This window comes from Micromys minutus (assembly GCF_963924665.1).
Source record: "Micromys minutus genome assembly, chromosome: 2".
NCBI classification, from domain to species: domain Eukaryota; kingdom Metazoa; phylum Chordata; class Mammalia; order Rodentia; family Muridae; genus Micromys; species Micromys minutus.
The window spans coordinates 70162242-70180880 of record NC_137971.1 but is presented as its reverse complement, the minus strand read 5'-3'; the positions used below and the strand labels follow the sequence as shown (position 1 = coordinate 70180880).

The window sequence follows — 18639 nt, the reverse complement described above, 5'->3', positions numbered from 1 at the left end:
GTCTTTCTCCATGCTAGTCAAGCTCTCTGCCAACTGAGACACAGCTCTTTGCCCCCGTGTGTGTGTGTGTGTGTGTGTGTGTGTGTGTGTGTGTGTGTGTGTGTGTGTGTCTGTATCCAATAAAACAGAGTCTGCTAGAGTCCAGGCCAACTTCAAACTTGCTATGTAGCCTAGTGTGGTGGTTTAAATAGAAATGGTCTCCATTGGCTCTTATATTTGAATGCTTGGTAATCAGGGAGTAGCAGTACTTGACAGGGATTAGGAGGTGTGGCCTTGTTGAAGAAAGTGTGTCACTGGGGGTGGGCTCTGGAGTTTAAAATGCTCAAACCCAAATGTCTCTCTCTTCCTGTTGCCTATGGACCCCAGTATAGAACGCTTGTCTCCAGCACCATGTCTGCCAGCATGCTGTCATGCTTCCAATTATGATGACAACAGTCCAAACCTCTGAAACTGTAAGGCAGCCCCAACCGAATGCCTCTCTTTATAAGAATTGCTGTGGTCGCTCTCGCTGAGCGCTGCCAAGATGGTGTTCAGGCGTTTCATGGAGGTTGGCAGGGTAGCCTACATTTCCTTTGGGCCCCATGCTGGAAAGCTGGTCACAACTGCAGATGTTATTGATCAGAGCAGGGCTTCAGTGGATGGACCCTGCACTCGGGTGAGGAGACAGACCATGCCTTTCAAATGCAGGCAGCTCACTGACTTTATCCTCAGGTTCCCACACAGTGCCCGCCAGAAGTACGTACAAAAAGCCTGGGAGAAGCAAACATCAATACGAAATGGGCGGCCACAAGATGGGCCAAGAAAATTGATGCCAGAGAAAGGAAAGCCAAGATGACAGATTTTGATCATTTCAAAGTCATGAAGGCAAAGAAAATGAGGGACAGAATAATCAAGACTGAAGTAAAGAAACTTCAAAGAGCTGCTATCCTGAAAGCTTCTCCTAAAAAGGCAGCTGTTGCTAAGGCTGCCATTGCTGCAGCAGCTGCTGCTGCTAAAGCTGAAGTCCCAGCCAAGAAGGCAACAGGGCCAGGCAAGAAGGCTGCAGGTCAGAAGGCAGCAGCGCCTCCTGCTAAAGGTCAGCCCAGAAAGCACCTCCAAAGGCAGCTGGCAAGAAAGCATGAGGCTACACAAGGAATAAAGGTTTTTTATTTTTTGATTGAAAATAAAAAAGAATTGCTATGATTATAGTATCTCTTCAGCAATAGAACAGTGACCAAGACACCAAAGAAGACCTTAAACTCCTAATTGTCCTGATTCTGCCCTCCAGGACTTGGGGTTACAGGTATGCACCACACCCGACTAGGTACCTCTGCAGAATGTAATCTAGGCAAGGATTTTATAGAAGCAAGAAACAGGAACCATTGTCCCCCTAAAGGACCTAATTTTATTTTATTTATTTCGAAGGTCTCAGCTGTGGAGCCCAAGAAGCAGGCAGGCCCCTACTTAAGAGGAGAAAGAAATATCCTTCTGGCTTTCCCTGAAGCTGTGCGTCTTTCTCTACCAGTACTGAAGACAAGAGACCCGGGGTGTGTACATGATGTCATTGAGGAAGCATTCAGGTTGGCACCACTGGCCATTTCAGAGACGTGTCTTTTGGGAGAATGACCTCAGCCAAGGGATCCTGGGAAGCAGCGGCTTCCAGCATCTGGAGCTCACTATTGGTAAACAGAAGACTATGGTAACAGGGATTGAAGAGCACCAACCCTGGCCAGGCGACTTTTGAGAATCAGCCACTTGTGAGGGGCCACAACATTAACATTCCAAAGGGTAATGGCTAAGGTGCCAGGGCACAAACATACTCCTCTTCACATTTCCAAACAAAATGTAAGCAAGTCCAAAGCTGAGTGGAAAGTTGAACTAAATGAAGAAGTCGTGAGGGTCAGTTCCTGCCCAAGAACCTTAAACGCATGCGTATACTCACACACATGCTTGCACTTAGTCTCAGAAAACCTCCTATGCTTTGCTGTCTCTCTGCCATTCTTCTGGTGCTATGGGGAGGGGGGACTGTATTACAGAGCCTGTTCCTGGAGAAGTGAAGCAGAAGGAGGTCATCAAGATCCATCCCATGGGAAGCACACAGAGCAAGTGCACGTATGTGTCTACACCTTGTCCCTGTTTGACCTATACATTCCAGGACCCACTTAGGTTCAAATGATCACCATGGGACTAGGGTGGAGAGCAAAGACAGCTTAGTATCTGTGCTGATGATGTTGCTTTGTGTTTGTTTTTAGTTCTGGAGGGCAAGTGTGTATTTCCTTGTGGCTGTATGAGACAGAATGTTCTAGAAGGTTTGTATAGATGATAGTGGCTATCCTGGTCTACTTCACATCAACCCTTGTGTACTCACACCTTGCATGGGTGCTCCTTGGCCTCAGTGTTCTTTCCTGCGCTCTGCCTCCCTTCCTCACTCCTGAGAGCATTGCTAGCTCTAGACAAGTGCTCTGTTGCTGGGTTACGCTCCAATCCTCATCTCTCTTTATATAAAACCTTTTACCTCCTCTCTGCTGTGTCTGCACCAGCTTCCCATTGCTGCTGGTTTATTTTGCTACTGAAAATGTCCTTTAATCCCATCCACAAGCTGGGCGGGGTCTTGCTCAGAGGGTGCTACTCCTCTGCTCTATTTTGAATCAGGCCTCCCTTTTCATTATTTTACCTCTTTGAATGCAGGACTTTGTTGCAGAAAATATTAAAAAATTGAAAAGCAGCTTATCTCTTTACCAGCCCTGAGGTCTCATTCCTCAGGCCGGTTTTTAGTTTGGAGCCGCACACTCCTCTGGCACCCGGTCTGAGCTGCCACCACGACTCAACTTCTCACAACTCCCTTCCCTTGGTTGTTTTCTACTGCCTGTTCTCCGCCTCTGTCCCAGGGTATTTCTGTGCCCCAAAATCCCGCACAAACACAACTCTACAGCTTGAAAGCTTTTCATACAGGTTTATATATTCAACTCTCAATCCACAAGCCCTCTACACAATAAGATTACATCAAATAGACAAAGATACAAACTGCCCTTCTATATGAGACATTAGACCTGTAAAATCCTTAATGCTCATAGCTTTTTAACACCAATAAGTCCCACCTGGGTCCAGCTGGTCCTTGGGAAGCTCCATGTTGCCTCGACCTCTAACCTCCATCCTCTGACCTTCTTCCTACCTCTCGATCTCTGACCTCTTGTCCTTTGACCTCTTAGAACTCCCTTTTCTCTACCCCTTCGCCCCACCCGGTCACTGGATTGCCTTTATTTTACTAATTAAAATAAGAAGGTTCAGTTGGAGTCATGTGACTAGGCAGCCCTTCTTGGGAGAGTGGAATTAACATTAAAATACAAACAGCTTCGGGACCATCTGCAGGACTTGGCTCCATCCTTACATTTCCTAGTTCCCCTTTTCTTCAAACTGTACATTTTTTATTTCTCTTTACCCTACTTACTCCTTTTCACTGTAGCTCTTCATAATAGTGGTCACGAATAACCATGCGACCTGCTTAATACTAGGTTGTCTTGAAATCTTTTCTGCCAATGACATTAATCCATAACTTTTGAATTTAGCTTCAGGTATATATTTTAGGATGAAGGCCTAAGGCAACCACATTCCTTGCCAAAACATTACAAGAATGATCTTTCACCATTTACTAATACTCTTCCACTCTGAATCTTCTTGAGGTAGGTTCACACAGACCACATCACCCTTAGCACCACTGTCTTTCCTGTTTCCACTAGTATGGCCCCTTCAGCCCTGCTAAAAGCATCCAATCACTTTTCTAGGACAAAGTCCCTAAGCATTCTATAGTTCTCCAAGTGGAAGTATGGCCAGGCCTGTCACAGCAATACCACACTTCTAGTACCAACCTCTGTCTTAGTCACTGCTCTATTGCTGTGAAGAAGCATGGCCAAGGAAACTCATTAAAGAAAGCATTGAAGTAGGGGCTGGCTTACAGTTTCACAGAATTAGTCCATTATCATCATGGTGTGGATCATGGTGGCAGGCATGCATGTGCTGGAGAAGTGGCTCAGCGGTTTCCATCCAGACTCACAGGCAGCCGTCGGGGGAGTGGGGGCTTGGCCTGGCTGGCATGGGCTTTTTTTTTTTTTTTTAAGATTTATTCATTTATTTAATGTATGTGAGTACATTGTATCTGTCTTCAGACACACCAAAAGAGAGCATCGGATCCCATTACAGATGATGGTGAGCCACCATGTGGTTGCTGGGATTTGAACTCAGGACCTCTGGAAGAGCAGACAGTGCTCTTAACCACTGAGCAATCTCTCCAGCCCTGGCATGGGCTTTTAAAACCTCAAAACCTACCCCCAAAACATACCTCCTCTAGCATTCTCAAATAATTTCTAATTGTCAAATAATTCCCAGGTAACCAAGTATTCAAATATACGAGCCTATGGGGGTCATTACCATTCACATCCAATCTTAATTTTCCAGGTTCACATATGGTTAAAATTGTATCCTATTTTTGTATTTGCTGAGTAAACAGGTGCTGTATGGATATATTGCATCTTTTCTGTTTACTCATTGGATAATGGACATTAAAAATTTTTCCATCTCGGGCGCTGGAGAGTTGGCCCAGTAGTTAAGAGCACTGTCTGTTCTTCCAGAGGTCCTGAGTTCAAGTCCCAGTAACTACATGGTGGCTCACAGCCATCTGTAATGGGATCTAATGCCCTCTTCTGGTGTGTCTGAGGACAGTGGCAGGGTACATACAAAAAATAAATAAGCATTAAAAAAAAAAAAGATTGTTTCCATCTTTTGGCAGTTTGTTAACACACACACACACACATTTTAAAGATAGCTCTGACTGATCTGAAGCCCTCTATATAGATCAGGATAGCCTTGAACTCACAGTGATTTGAACCGCTCTGCCTCTAGAAGGCTGGGATTAAAGGTGTGCATGTAGACAATGTTTCTGTGTGTCTGGGGTATACCTAGGGATAGAACTGTGGGGTTGCGTGAAAACTGTATCTAACCTTTTAGAAGAGCTGCTTTTTGGAAGAGTCTATTTCCCAAGTGATTGGTTAACTTTACATCCTCACCAACAGCATAGACGTTTGTTTCTCTCCATCTCATCCCTATAGTCTTAGAGTGAGATTTGACTGACAGCTCATCTCTTCACAGGTGCTGCTGGAGCTCACTGGCTAAGTCATGGATCTTCTCTCTGCTTTGGGCCAGATATCTGCTCTTGCAACAGCCATCTTCATACAACATAATGGAATATAACTCATTAACATTTACCTGTGAACTAATGTCCACCCTTAGGCCAATACGTCTACTCATGAATTCCCATTAGCCTCCCTGCCCTCTCTTCATCCCCACACTACCATGTGTCTGGACTCCGGTTCGGACATGATCATGGTTTCCATTGGAACCACGAGTATTCCACTCTGACTACTCCAGCAGGCTTTCCTGTCTTAGAGTCCCAGAAAACAAGGGCTGGGGCCTAAAGACTGCCCAGCAGAGTTTTTTTCTAGACAGTAGACAGATCTATCAGCCTCTTCAGCAACTGGCTGTGCTCACTCATTCAGTAGCACTGGGAACAGATGGCTTCAGCAGCCAATCAGAAAATTTGAATATTACTTTTCACTAGGAAATTGTCTACTTGTTTCCTGTTTTCAAAACTGGATGAATCCATACATCCTTTAACTGAATCATACTCTCCCCCCCCCTTTTAGCTTGGCATAGTGGCACACACTTAATCCCAGTCTTCAGGATGCAGAGGCAGATAGATCTCTGTGAGTTCGAGGCCAGCCTGTTCTACATAGTGAGGTCCAGGACAGCCAGGACCACACAGTGAGACTTGAGATCCTGTCTCAGAAATAAAATAAAATAATTAACTTTTTTCATTTTCTTTTTAAGATTTATTTTATTTTATTTATGTGCATGTCTGTGTAAGAATATTGCACATGTGGGTAGGTGTCCGTGATGGTCAGAAGAGGGCAATAGATACCCTGGAGCTGGAGTTGCAGACAGTTGTAAGCTGCCTAAGATGGGTTCTGGAAACCAAGCTCTGGTCCTCTGCAAAAGCAGCAATCACCCTTAACTACTGAGTCATTTCTCCAGCCCCTGAATAATGAAAATTCCAAGATGACTTTATACACATCTATATTAGTCAGGGTTATCTAGAGGAACAGAACTGATATTTTATACACACACACACACACACACACACACACAGGATTTATCAGAGTAGCTTACAAGCCATGATCTGGCTAGTTGAGCAATGGCTTTCTCCTAATGGAAAGGCAATTCAGTTGTGGTGAGTTGGCCTGATGCTGCTTGTATTCTAATGCTAATACTGGTTCCTCAAGATGTGGTAACCCCAGAGACAGAGAGTCTGCACATAGACCAAAGTGATGCTATGTGACCTTGCCACCAAGTTATTTCTGATTGGTGAATAATCAGATATTTAGGTGCCAACAGCTAATAACTGGTCAGAAGAGACACAAGTGGGTTTTAGGGTTCACAAGCCTGGGAGATTGGAGGAGAACCAGGAGGGAGAGAAAAAGATGAATGAAGAAGAAGCCACCATGGGAGTCATGAAAACATGGCCCTGGGGGCTGGTCAATCACTTGGGGTTATCGATAGGAAAGTAGATTCTAATACCATAGAGGGTAGATACCTGCCCAGCTCTTGTGCTGTTTAAGGCTTATTGTAAATATAAGGGTTGTGTGTGTGTTGTATTGGGAACTAAATGATTAAGGCCACGTAGAAACCCTGGATTAGGATTTAAAATTTCTACAACACCCAGCAGTTGCTCAATCTGCTATACTGAGGTCTTAGGGGTCTTCAGTATAAGTTGGAATCCTGAAGAAGTAGGTTCTAATACCAGTGAAGAGATACCGCTACAGCAGAATAGATGAACTTACCAGTGAGACTGAGAGCAAGCAGGCAAAAAGCCAACCTTTCCTTCTTCCATGTCCTTTTAAGTAGGCTGACACCAGAAGATGTGGCCCAGATTTAAGGTGAGTCTTCTGACTTCAAATGATCCAATCCAGAATAATCACTCACAGATATTGTCTTGGTTACTTCTCTATTTCTGTGATAAAACACCACGACCAAGACAATTAATAAAAGAAAGCATTTGGCCAGGTAGTGGTGGCACACACTTTTAATCTCAGTGCTTGAGAAGGAGAGGCAGGCAGATCTCTGAATTCAAGGCCAGCCTGCCTGGTCTACAGAGTAAGTTCCAAGACAGCTAAGACTATATAGAGAAACACTGTTCCAAAAGCAAAGCAAAACAAAAAAAGCAAGCAAGCGAACATTTAACTTGGGGGTCATGGTTCCAGGTGGTTAGAATCCATGCCCATTATGGTAGGGAGCATGACAGCAGGCAGAAATATCAGTGGCACAGTAGCTAAGAGCTTACATGTTGACACAGCAACAATGAAGCATGTAAACACACACACAGAGAGAGGGGGGAGGGGAGGGGAATGGAGAGGAAGAGGAGAATGTGCTAAATGGAAATGGCATGAGTTTTTGAAACCTTAAAAGCTCACCCCCATTGACACACCTCTTTATCTTTCCCAAACAGTTCTAGCAGCAACTGGGACCAAGCACTGAAACATAATTGGACTATGGAGGCCATTCTCATTCAAGCCATCACAGGTGTGCTCAGCTGCTTGAGTTCTGCACGATTCCAGATGTAATCAAGTTGAAAGCCAAGATTAGCCATCAGACCGTGCCCTCTGACACAGAAGTAGTTGGCATAATTTAAAATTATCTCCCAGTCCATTCCTAGCAACATTACATTTTTGGAGAGAATTTTAGTTAATTATCAAGTCATAAAATTCCTTCAGCCAAAACAAAACAAAACAAAACAAAAAAAAAAAAAAAAAAAAAAAAAAAAAAAAAAAAAAAAAAAAAAAAAAAAAAAACCAAGAACAAAAAACTAAGAGAGGGAGATTGTGGGATCTTTTCGAATGCTGTGAATTTCAAAGGGATCATCTGTATCAGGCAAGAAGGAAATCCAGCTCAACATCACTTAGCTGGTGTGCATGGTATGAGCAGTTTATTTTTGACATATTTAAGTCAAGTACAACTTTGGAAAAGGGTTTCTCATGACATCTGTCACATATCTCAACACTTGGAAGGCAGAAGCAGTTGGATCTCTAGAAGTTGGAGGCCAGCCTGGTCTACAGAGTGAGTTCTAGATCAACCAATCTACACAGAGAACCCTTATCTCAAAAAAATAAAAAAATAAAAACTAAATAAAACTAGCCAACCAAACAAGAATGGGTCCTATTGACTGAGAACCAATGCTCAGGATAAGGGTCTAGGGAGGAAGGGAAGCATAATAAAGTAGACTCCTTTTCAAAGTACTTGAGACCTCTTCAGTATGAGTTCTAAGGACTGAGAAACAAAGCTCAAATGTCTGGAGTGAGGCCTGGCTCTACAGATTGCCAAAACTTACCAGGTTACTAACTATATCCAATCCCAGTTTTCTGGGCAGAAACAGATAGTTTCTCCTAGTGTTATGTCTGAGTAGGACTCCCACCATCTACCAATGTCCTAAATATATACATTTTAAACCGGCAAAATATAAAACTACTGAAAACATTGTAACGCCTCCACTTGGACTTTCTGCTCATTATGTTTCACTTTAATAATCAAGATAATAAAAAGCAAATAATGTTTTTAAAAAATGAAGCTGAGTGTGATGGCTTCCTCCTAAAACCCAGCCCATAGATTGGGAGTTGTAAACTAGCTTAGGCTACATAGTGAGACTTTGTCTCTAAAGGGTAAAATTGGGTGTATAGCGGAGCATGCCTTTAATCCCAGCACTCAGGAAGCAAAAACAGGTGGATCTCTGTGAGTCTGGGGCCCTTCTGATCTACATAGCAAGTCCTAAGCCAGCTAGGACATGTGAGAAATACTGTCTAATAAAAAATAGAATAAATCAAAACAAACAAAATAAAAATAAAACGTCGTTAGCATTTTATGGACAATTTTAAAGAAACTAGGATGACAGAAAGGGTATGTAACAGATGTTTTAAAAAAAAGTGCTTGGGCCACCAAAATCACATTAATTAGTATAAAAGATGAATGTCTGCGTTAGGATAACTATACTCTTTCTATGATCCATTATCATCAATCATCATCAGCATCAGCATCAGCATCATTATCATCATATCATCTAAGGCTTTGCCAAAGCTACTTGAAGGCTTGAAGTCTTCCTGTGCACTGATTGAGGAATACAGATTAGGGCTTCCTGTGACCTTGATCAACCTTGACTGCTAAATTAGGCCCTGGAGTCCCAGAGAGCTCTGCTGTCGGGAGCTCACTTCCTGGTTTCGGGAAGCTGGCCTCCCCCTAACTCCCTTTAGTTTTGTGAGTCTCAATAAAAAACTACAACCGTGAAGGCCGGAAGGCAGGGGCTGCTGCGCACCTGCCAGTGGGGGGCGAATCCAGCCTTTGCCGTCCCTTTCCCCCTTACCCTTGGGATGGTGGGCTCCATTTCAGACGGACTGCCAAAATGCTTTGTGTTTTTCACAATGGAGGTGACTCAGGGGCAAGACGGGAAGCAGGCACAGGATGCAGCGGCGAACTATCAGCCCACTGGAGTCCAATGAGGCATCATTCACTCGTTCGGTCCATGAACACATGGTACAGCCATCCTTACAGAGTTATCAGACAACTGAAGGAATGCCTCCTGTCACCAAGCAGGTTTCCTCAGTGATCTCACGATGGGAAAAGGAAAAGGCTGAAACATGGAACCAGCCAGAGTGGGACCTTGTGTCCTGGAAGGAAATTTCACACAGTCCGGACAACCTGTCAGACCACTTTGCAGGGAGTGACTGAAGTTGGAGCACACAGACAGCTTTTTTGTACCTCTAGCTCTCTATTTAAACCATAACCTGGTGCTAGGACCCCTGAAGACAAGCTGAGCAGGTATATCGCTGGACCTCCTTGTTCCTTTTGCTATGGTGGCTACACTAACTAAATCTCCTTTTTCTGCTTTTCACCACTAATTTGTTTCCTTAAGTGGTCAGTTGAGGACACAGACACAGACACAGACACACACACACACACACACACACACACACACACACACACCCTTCCCTCTGAGGCACTGCTGTATGCCAGACCTAGGAGGGGGAAGTAGAGTCTGAGACCAATAGGTTCCACAGGGCTCTGGTTCAGGCAAACAGTTCCTGGCAGGTGGCCAGGGTCTTGGGTCCCCTAGCAGCTGCAGTGGTGATGTTGGCAGCCAACACTCTGATGTGAGCCTCTGTGAGCAATGGGAGCCTAGCCAGGCAGGCAGGTCCAAGGTCCCAGGATGAGTGCTTGAAGGGAGAGATCCTTCCCCCAAGTATAACAGGTCAACAAACCCGGCCAGTCTCAGATCATCCTAGGTGAAATAACGTGTTCACTTTAGTCCATATGGACAGGGACGATATGAACCTTGGGGAGTGGGATGGGATTTGGCGGGTAAATGTATTCTATTGGCTGAGGCTAAGATACTGGTGATGCTCTATTTGCATGGGGGAAAATTCCAGGTTCTGTGCTACATGACTGACTGTCAGAGATCACTTAGTCGTGGTTAAGTGCCCCAAAGCAGGTGTGGAGATAGTTAACTCTACTCCTACTGTCTCAAAGTCTGAGATCTTTCGGGGTTTGAGCATGCTCCACCTCACCAGTCCCATGCCCATTCCTCTGGTGGCACTGTCCACATGGCCTAAAACATACCTCAGAGCTCTGGTGCCGTCTGTAATAATGGGGAATGAAGACACCATCAATTTCCTCTAGGGACTAATGATACCCTCTTCCCAGCCGCAGTGAGACAACTAGGCAGAGGAGAAACTCCACAAACATCAGTGTGGCTTGAAGCCTGTATCTGAAAGACTCTAGAAAATACTGAGATACAAGCCCTAACAGCAGATTGGCAGATCAGCCCTCTAAACAGGAGCTATAGACATGGCTCAGAGGTTGAGAGCACTTGCTGCTCTTGCCGAGGACCTGGGTTTGGTTTCCAGCACCCACATGGTGGCTCACAACCATTTGTAACTTCCGTTCCAGGGGATCTGATTCCCTCTGCTGGCTTTCAAGGTACCAGGCATACATATGGTGCACATCAACTCATTCAGGCACACATAAATAAACGTAAATACGTATACATTTTAAAGCTAGAAAAAACTGGCCAAGTACACAAGGCTGTGTTTGACGGTGAACTCCCAAATGGTAAAAATTTGAGGACTAAAGCCCTGGAGAAAGGACTTAGCAGAGCTTTGTGTTGATACATTTACCTATCTGAAGAGGCAGATGAAGAACTTTCCAGAGTATCAACTTATGAGTTGCAACCCCTTTGTGAGTCACATGATAGAAGTCCTGCATATCAAGTATTTACATTATGATTCACAACTCTAGTAAATTTATAGTTATGAAGTAGCAAAAAAAAAAAATATGGTTGGGAGTCACCCACATGAGGAACTGTATTAAAGGGCATTCTGCTGTAACTTCCAAAAGTCCCCTGTCAGAATAGCAAGGGTAGACACAGAACCTCACCAACATAGGAGTCTGGATTCCAATCACCATAATTTATGATGCACTTAAGACTAGGCTTCTCCATCTCAGTACCACCAACACTGACAACAGTCTTATCAAAGCACAGACAGCTTTTTTGTAGATTGTCCTTTACACGGTGACTTAACAGCATTCCTGGCCTTTAGCCACCAGATGCCAGTTGCAAGTTCCCTTTGTTAAGTTAACCTGACTCAAGACATTGTCAAAGGCGTCCCTTACTAGGCAAACTGGCCTCTTTTTTTTTTTAAAGTACAGAATAGTTTATTCGGGTCATGGGAGCATTAAGAGGGTAGTAGAGGTAGAGAGAGAGAGAAAGAGAGAAGAGAGGAAGAGGAGTAGAGGCTGGCCATGAGCATGTGGAGAGAGAGGAGGGAAAGGAAGGGGAAGAGGAGGGATAGGGGTAGGAGAGCAAGAGAGGCAAGAGAGCAAGAGCACAAACTGGCCTCTTAAACTCAAAACTCTCTCCAGCCCTGTAGAACTAACTCTTAGGAGCGAGTCTTGGTATGAAAATCTAGGCTGTTCTTGACCGCTTATGGCCATCTGCCTTAGCCTCCTGAGTGAGTGCTGGGATTACAGGAATGAGCCATTAGGCCTGGCTTTCAGACATTCCAATTTTCACTTCCTCCGAAAACAATCCTGGCCACTCTGTACGATCTACCTGCACTATGGGGGCAGGTGCTGTTTGCTTTGGCAAGGACTAATCCACCAGGCAGAAGAGAGAGCCTTTGCTAATTAACCTGGGTGTCTCCAGCACAGCTTTGTTATTCCACCCTTGCCAGGGAAGTGCTACCAGGGCCTCCAGACTTAAGAGTCCTGTGGCTTGAGGGCAGTTTCCAAATTGGAAGATAATAAAACAATATTCAATTACTGTCACTATTTGCTTCCCAGAAGTAGTCCAGAATACAGGAGTGGGGACACATTCAGCTGCATTACCCAGGTATCTTTGATGCCTACTATCTGATAGGCATTACTTTAATTCTGCTAATAGAAGGTATCAGACTGGGAGGCAGAAATGGATAAAAATTATCCTTTGTAGTCAGAAAGTTCTCCCAGCTATGGTAGGCGGGGGAGACGGGTATCTGTCAAACAATAAGCCAGTAATTCAAAGGTAACCTGGAAGCCTCAGCAGGACAGAACATGATTGGTTAATAAGAGGCAGATGTAATTGGGACATTAGGAGAAGGCTGGAAGAGGGAGGGAAGGGAAGAAAAGGAGAGCCAGGCATGGCTAGGGGAATCTGATTAAGACTTTGAAGTTGGGGAAGAGGACCTTCTACTGAGCAGCTGGATTGAGCAAAAGCCTCCAGGTGTGTGACTGGGAAATTTTCACGAAATAGTTGCTGTGAAGAACCTACTCTGTCACAAGCTCTGTATGTGAGACTAGAGACAAATAAAGCTCAATTCTGGTCAGGCAAGGTAGTACATTACCTGTAATTCCAGAACTGGGAAGGCACAGGCAGGAGAATCACAGCAAGTTGGAGGCCAGCCTGGTCTCTATAGTAAATTTCAGCCAGATGGATCTACATAGGGAGACCCTGTGTCAAAAACTCAAAACCAGGCCCGGAGAGATGGCTCAACAGTTAAGAACACTGGCTGCTCTTCCAGAGGACCCCAGTTCAGTCCCTAGCATCCATGCATGGCAGCTCACACTGTCTAGAAGTCCAGTTTCATACATCCTCTGACACCCTCCCACAGACAAACATGCAGGCAAAGCACCAATGCACATTAAAAAAAAATCACTAAAACAAAGCAAAATACCCTTCAAAACCAGAAAGCATTTGGACTGAGCTACAGTCCAGATGGAAACATCTCTTTGTTCTGTGCCCTCCTGTTTCCTAAAGAAACACTTTAAGGTGAACCCTGGTCCTAACCAGAAGGCTTGCAAGGTTCAACCTGAAGAAGGAGGAGTTAAAGCGTGGTTCTTTTGATGCAGGAACAGGCAGAAGCAGCAGAACCTTGCCCGGCTAGCTAGCAGCTGCTCACTGAACCAAAACACTACTGGGGCGGAGGAGGGTGGAAACGGGACTGGAATCACCCCACCTTGCTCAGCTGCCTGTGCAGCCTTACTGCCCAGGACTGCCCAGGCCTGCAACAAGAATGGAGAACCAGCCATGTGTGGCGGTCCTGCCGGGACAACAGCACCCCCAGGGCTCTTCAGAGGTCTAGGCTAAGCACGGAGGAAGAACACACTGTCTGCACTGACATCTGGTTATTAAAGCAGAGATGGCATGTGACAAGATTCCTGGATCCATAGGGAAGGCATCGTATAGACCCTGCAGGGCCACATCTCACCTCTAGTCTGCAGGCACTCGGCTTCCTTTTCCGAGAGGGCTTGTGTGCCCCAGGTTGACCTTCAACCCCTTGAAGCTGAAGCTGATGACCTAATCCCTCTGTCCCTACCACACCCATTTGGGGTTTTTATTTTATGGTTGTTTTATTTCTTGTCTGAGATTTGGAGCCTCCCCCTCCCTGTCCGGCTGTTGTGAGATGTTTGTTTATTTGTTTGGTTTGTTTTTTCTTTTTTCCATCTTCTTCTTTGAAACAGTTTCATGTATCATCTTGTCCTGAAATTAGCTGCTTTTATGCATTAATGCTTTTCAGCTCGCTTGTTAGGGACATGTTGAGTTTTCATTTCTAACAGTTTCAGATTAATAATAAAAGTATTCATAGAAACAAAAAAAAAAAAAAAAATCAGGCTGGAGAGATGGCTCAGCGGTTAAGAGCACTGACTGCTCTTCCAAAGGTCCTGAGCTCAATTCCAAGCAACCACATGGTGGTTCACAACCATCTGTAATGAGATCTGATGCCCTCTTCTGGTGTGCCTGAAGACAGCGACAGTGTACTTATATATAATAAATAAATCTTAAAAAAAAAAAAAAAAAAAAAAACAAAGCCAAGCCAATCAAACCTCCAGACAAGGAACTTAAAATAGCCAAAAAAAAAAAAAAAAAAAAAAAAACAGTAACAAAGCAAACGCACACACCCCTTCCCAGTCCGTCCCCTTAGCCTCTTAGAGTCTGTCTAGCAGGGTAGGCTGAAAACAGATAATTGCTTCCACTGGGGAATATCTACAGGGAGCTGTCAGGTGTAGCTGGAGCACAAAGCATTTTGGAAACAGCTGTGTATGTGTGAGGCTGCAGGAAAATCCTATGGCTCCCGTGTTTCTATGCTCCTCTGTGACTTGATTAATGTGTCAGTCAGGTTACATGAGAACCACATTGCACCCTTAAGCTCAAGAGGTGGCCTAGATAAAAGGAGCATCTGAAAAGCTCTTCACCAGGGAAGTGTCATGTTACACGGGCAATCACACTGTCTCTTCAGAGTGCACAGGTAGCCCAGTGGTGAGGAGTCCCTGCTGCTCTTGTAGAAGACCTGGATTTCCTTCCACACTGAGGCTTACAAGTGTCTGTAACTGCAGATCCAGGAGACCCAACGCCTTCTTTAAGTATCTGCAGGCACTCATGTGCCTATATGCACAAAAACACACAAAATTAAGAAATCTTATAAAACAAAGCAAAAGCCCCTAGTGTCCTCACAAAATTAGAGGGCAAGGGTGACTGAACATACAGTGTAAGGTGAGGAGAAGGGACACTGAGCCCTGAGGTCAAACCTGAGGTTATGGGGGTTCCTTGTTAGTATCACGCTGTTCTTAGAACCTCACTGCTGACAGAGTGCAGACACCTGGCCTGACAGATGGCCAGGGCTCAGGCTGACACACTGCTCAAGGGGACTATGACTTACTGGAATATTTTGGGCTATTTTTCTCTAATTTCTTCTCTTGCCAACTACTGCTCTGTTTCTTATTTTCTTAAAATGAACTTGCTTTTACGTAAAAAGCAAAATCACTGTAGGCATTCTCCTTCACCTGCAAAAACAAGAACAAAAACCAAAACCAAACAAACAAATAAACTACCCAAACAAACAAAAAAACCAACCAAGCAAAATGCCATTGTGTATAGCTGGAAAGAACTTTTGGTGATAGTTGGGATGGTCATTATGATGTAGGTGCCAGTGTCCATATGTCATTTAACAGAAGTTAAATACTTCCCCACGGGAGCTAGTAGATCTCAGAATAAACCTGGTCACTAACATGGGCGTATAACATTGAGGTTGGCTCACTATTTCCCCTTTATCTAAAAGAAATATCTTGGGTTAGAGAGATGGCTCAGTGGTTAAGAGCACTGACTTCTTCCAGAGGTCCTGAGTTCAATTCCCAGCACTACATGGTGGCTCACAACTATCTGCAGTGGGATCTTGGCACCCTCTTTTGGTGTGTCTGAACACAGATACAGAGTACTACTCATATACATTAGATAAATAAATCTTAAAAAAAAACAACTCAATTCAGCTTTGTGAAGCCTCTGGTCATCTCTGATCAGCCCACAGGACTCAAATGGTGAAACAGCACAAAGATCAAGGCAACTTATATTTTAAAAAAGCATTTAATTAGGGACTTGTGTACAGTTTTAGGATTGGGCCTGGTATGGGCTTTTGAAACCTCAAAGCTCATCCTCAATAATACACTTCCTCCTACAAGGCCAAACCTCCCAATCCTTCCCAAGCAGTTCCACCAAATAAGGACCAAGCATTCAAATATATAAGCCTATGGAGGCCATTCTCATTCAACTCCCCATGTCTTCCCATCCCGTAGTACTTCTCAGGTGTGTCTAATGAGAGTTTGTGGTAGTTTGAATATGCTTAGCCCAGAGAGCAGCAGTATTAGGAGGTGTGGCCTTGTTGGAGAAAGTGTATAACTGTGGGTGTGAGCTTTAAGACCTTTGTCCTAGTGTCCTGGAAGCCAGTCTTCTCATAGCAGCCTTCAGAACAAGATGTAGAACTCTCAACTCCATGAAGCAGAAAGGGAAGCAGTCACATGCAAAAATGGTGGCTTCATTTTATAATTTTAGGCTCTCACAAAAGCTAACTTTCTCTACAAGACCACTTTGATCTCTTCTGTGGTCAAGAGCAATGACCCCATGGCCTAAGCTACCTTGTAGTAGGCTCCCTTCCTAGGTTCTACTCCCTTTCAACATGAACATGCCTAATAATGCTTCCAGCACCCTGATCTCCAGAGGACAAACCATACCCCACGACCATAACAGATGCTATTCCTCTGCGCGGAGCTTCTTGTGGGGGGGACACAGAGGCACATTCTTTGCTTTGCTTTTTGTTGGTTTCAGTTGAGATGGAAGGCCCTGCAGGAATGCACTCCTAATCTCTTTTCCTTTGCTTTATGACTCACAAAAGTGTTCATCCTTGTTGAGTCAGTGACATAGTCCTCCCTGGTCCTTAGTCAATGCCACTGGCTGTAGGGTCTCTTTTTTTTCAGGGTGATTATGGCAATGTGTAGGAGAGGCCTTGGAAGTTCTACAACACAGAGAGAACACTTCTGAGACTGTGTCATCCTCAAATACATCCTGTGAAGCCAGTGCACTGGGCCTAAGGCCCAGGCAAAGTGAGTCCTCTTCTTATCTACCTCGGAGTTGTCTCCTTCCTGGAAGGAAAAGAAACACACCAACCCCTGCTCTGGGATTGATTAGTTGTCCCAGCTCACCAGCGTGTCCAACTCCTTCCTTAATGCTGGCTATGGCCAACAGTATTAAGATATGTTTAAGTGCAGTTCAGTGGTTAAAAGTATGTACTGCATTTGCAGAGAACCCAAGTTTATTCCATCTCTAGAGGATCCAAGGCCCTTTGACTTTTTTTTTTTTTTTTTTTTTTTTTTTTTGGTTTCTATAAGTCCACACCACCCCTAACACACACACACACACACACACACACACACACACACAAAGATAAATCATTTTTAAAGATATCTTTAAATGGCTCTTATCACTCACTTCCTATTCTGCCGGAGTTTTTAGGGCACACACTTATCTGGCTGGCTCTCAGGAGCTACATCTTGTAGGACATGAGCAATCACACCTAAGCATGGGGCAAGATGCTGAAGCCGAGCTGGCCCCACAGAACCTTTCTATAGCCAGTGTAAGCCTGTCAAGATCAGACACTCCTTAAACCTTCCCTCGCTTTCCACGTTTCCTCCCTCCCCTCTCCTGTCTTCTCTTTTTCTTTGCCCATCTCTAGAACTTTGCCTTCTCCCCCATCCCGCCCCTATAATGAACACTCCAGTCCGTAGTCCACCTCGGGATTTGAGCCTAGCCCGAACTGTCGGCAGACAGAGGCCAGAGAAGAGTAAAACTCAGTTAGCCCAGTAATTTATTTGGATGAGGAGACAAGCAGTAGATCACTGGCCTCTAGTTACAGGCTGTGGCTCTTTAGCGCTTCAGAACCAGGAAGTGGGGGCGATGTCTTGCTTAATAGGGGCTGTGGAAGGGGAGAATGGGCCATGAAGAGCATCTTTGTATGCCTCTTCACTCGTCCATCCAAAGCAACTGGCCCATGTGCTTAGCGGCCCGGAAGCTGCTCTCACTGTGCTCATAAACGATGTCTTTGTTATTGGACCAAATGGGTGGTATTCATTGCTCTCTGGGCACAAGTGTTCTGTGGTTCTCCAAGTTGTTGACTCTTTCTTTGTAATTTCAATGCCTCTCTTTCCTCTCCTACCTACTGTAGTTTTGCAGTTTCTTTCCAGGCTGTCTGTGGACTTTTTCCCCCTCCTCCTCTGCTTCAAAGCCTGGGGGTTTTACTCTCCTCTCCGGGCGTCTTGTTTGTTTTTGTTTTTGTTTTTATTTTTCTACTCCTTCCATTGACAATCTCATTCTCCACATGGCCTCGGCCGGTCACCTGCGCTGCACTGACAGGTTCCAACATTATATATCTATACTCGGCACCCTAGACCGCTTAATAGACTGCGCCGATAGTCTTGCCAGGGGAAGACTCTCTTTTCCTGAAGGGCGTGGCTTCAACAGGTAGCTCCACCCACCGTTCGAACTGAGACTAGCATCATCCTCACCATCCACCTCTCCCTCACTCTACCCTGAACTCAATACCCACACATAAAAAAATCAGTGCCAGCGCTTCCATAGTTAAATTCCCGGTATCCAGCCTCTAAGCCTCTCTTTCTGCTGCCCTTCCTGTAAGTCCTGAGATTCCTCAGACTCCCAACAAGGCTTCTGGCCTTCAGTTTTCCAACTCACCAGTTTAGTTACCTCACAGC

General features: G+C 44.8%; 1 pseudogene across 1 annotated transcript; it reads left to right on the top strand.

The window, feature by feature from the left end:
- Positions 1-523: 523 nt before the first annotated feature.
- On the top strand, positions 524-1121 carry LOC308417104 (large ribosomal subunit protein eL14-like; annotated as a pseudogene). The gene has a single exon. The product of its transcript is annotated as a large ribosomal subunit protein eL14-like (transcript).
- Positions 1122-18639: the final 17518 nt, after the last annotated feature.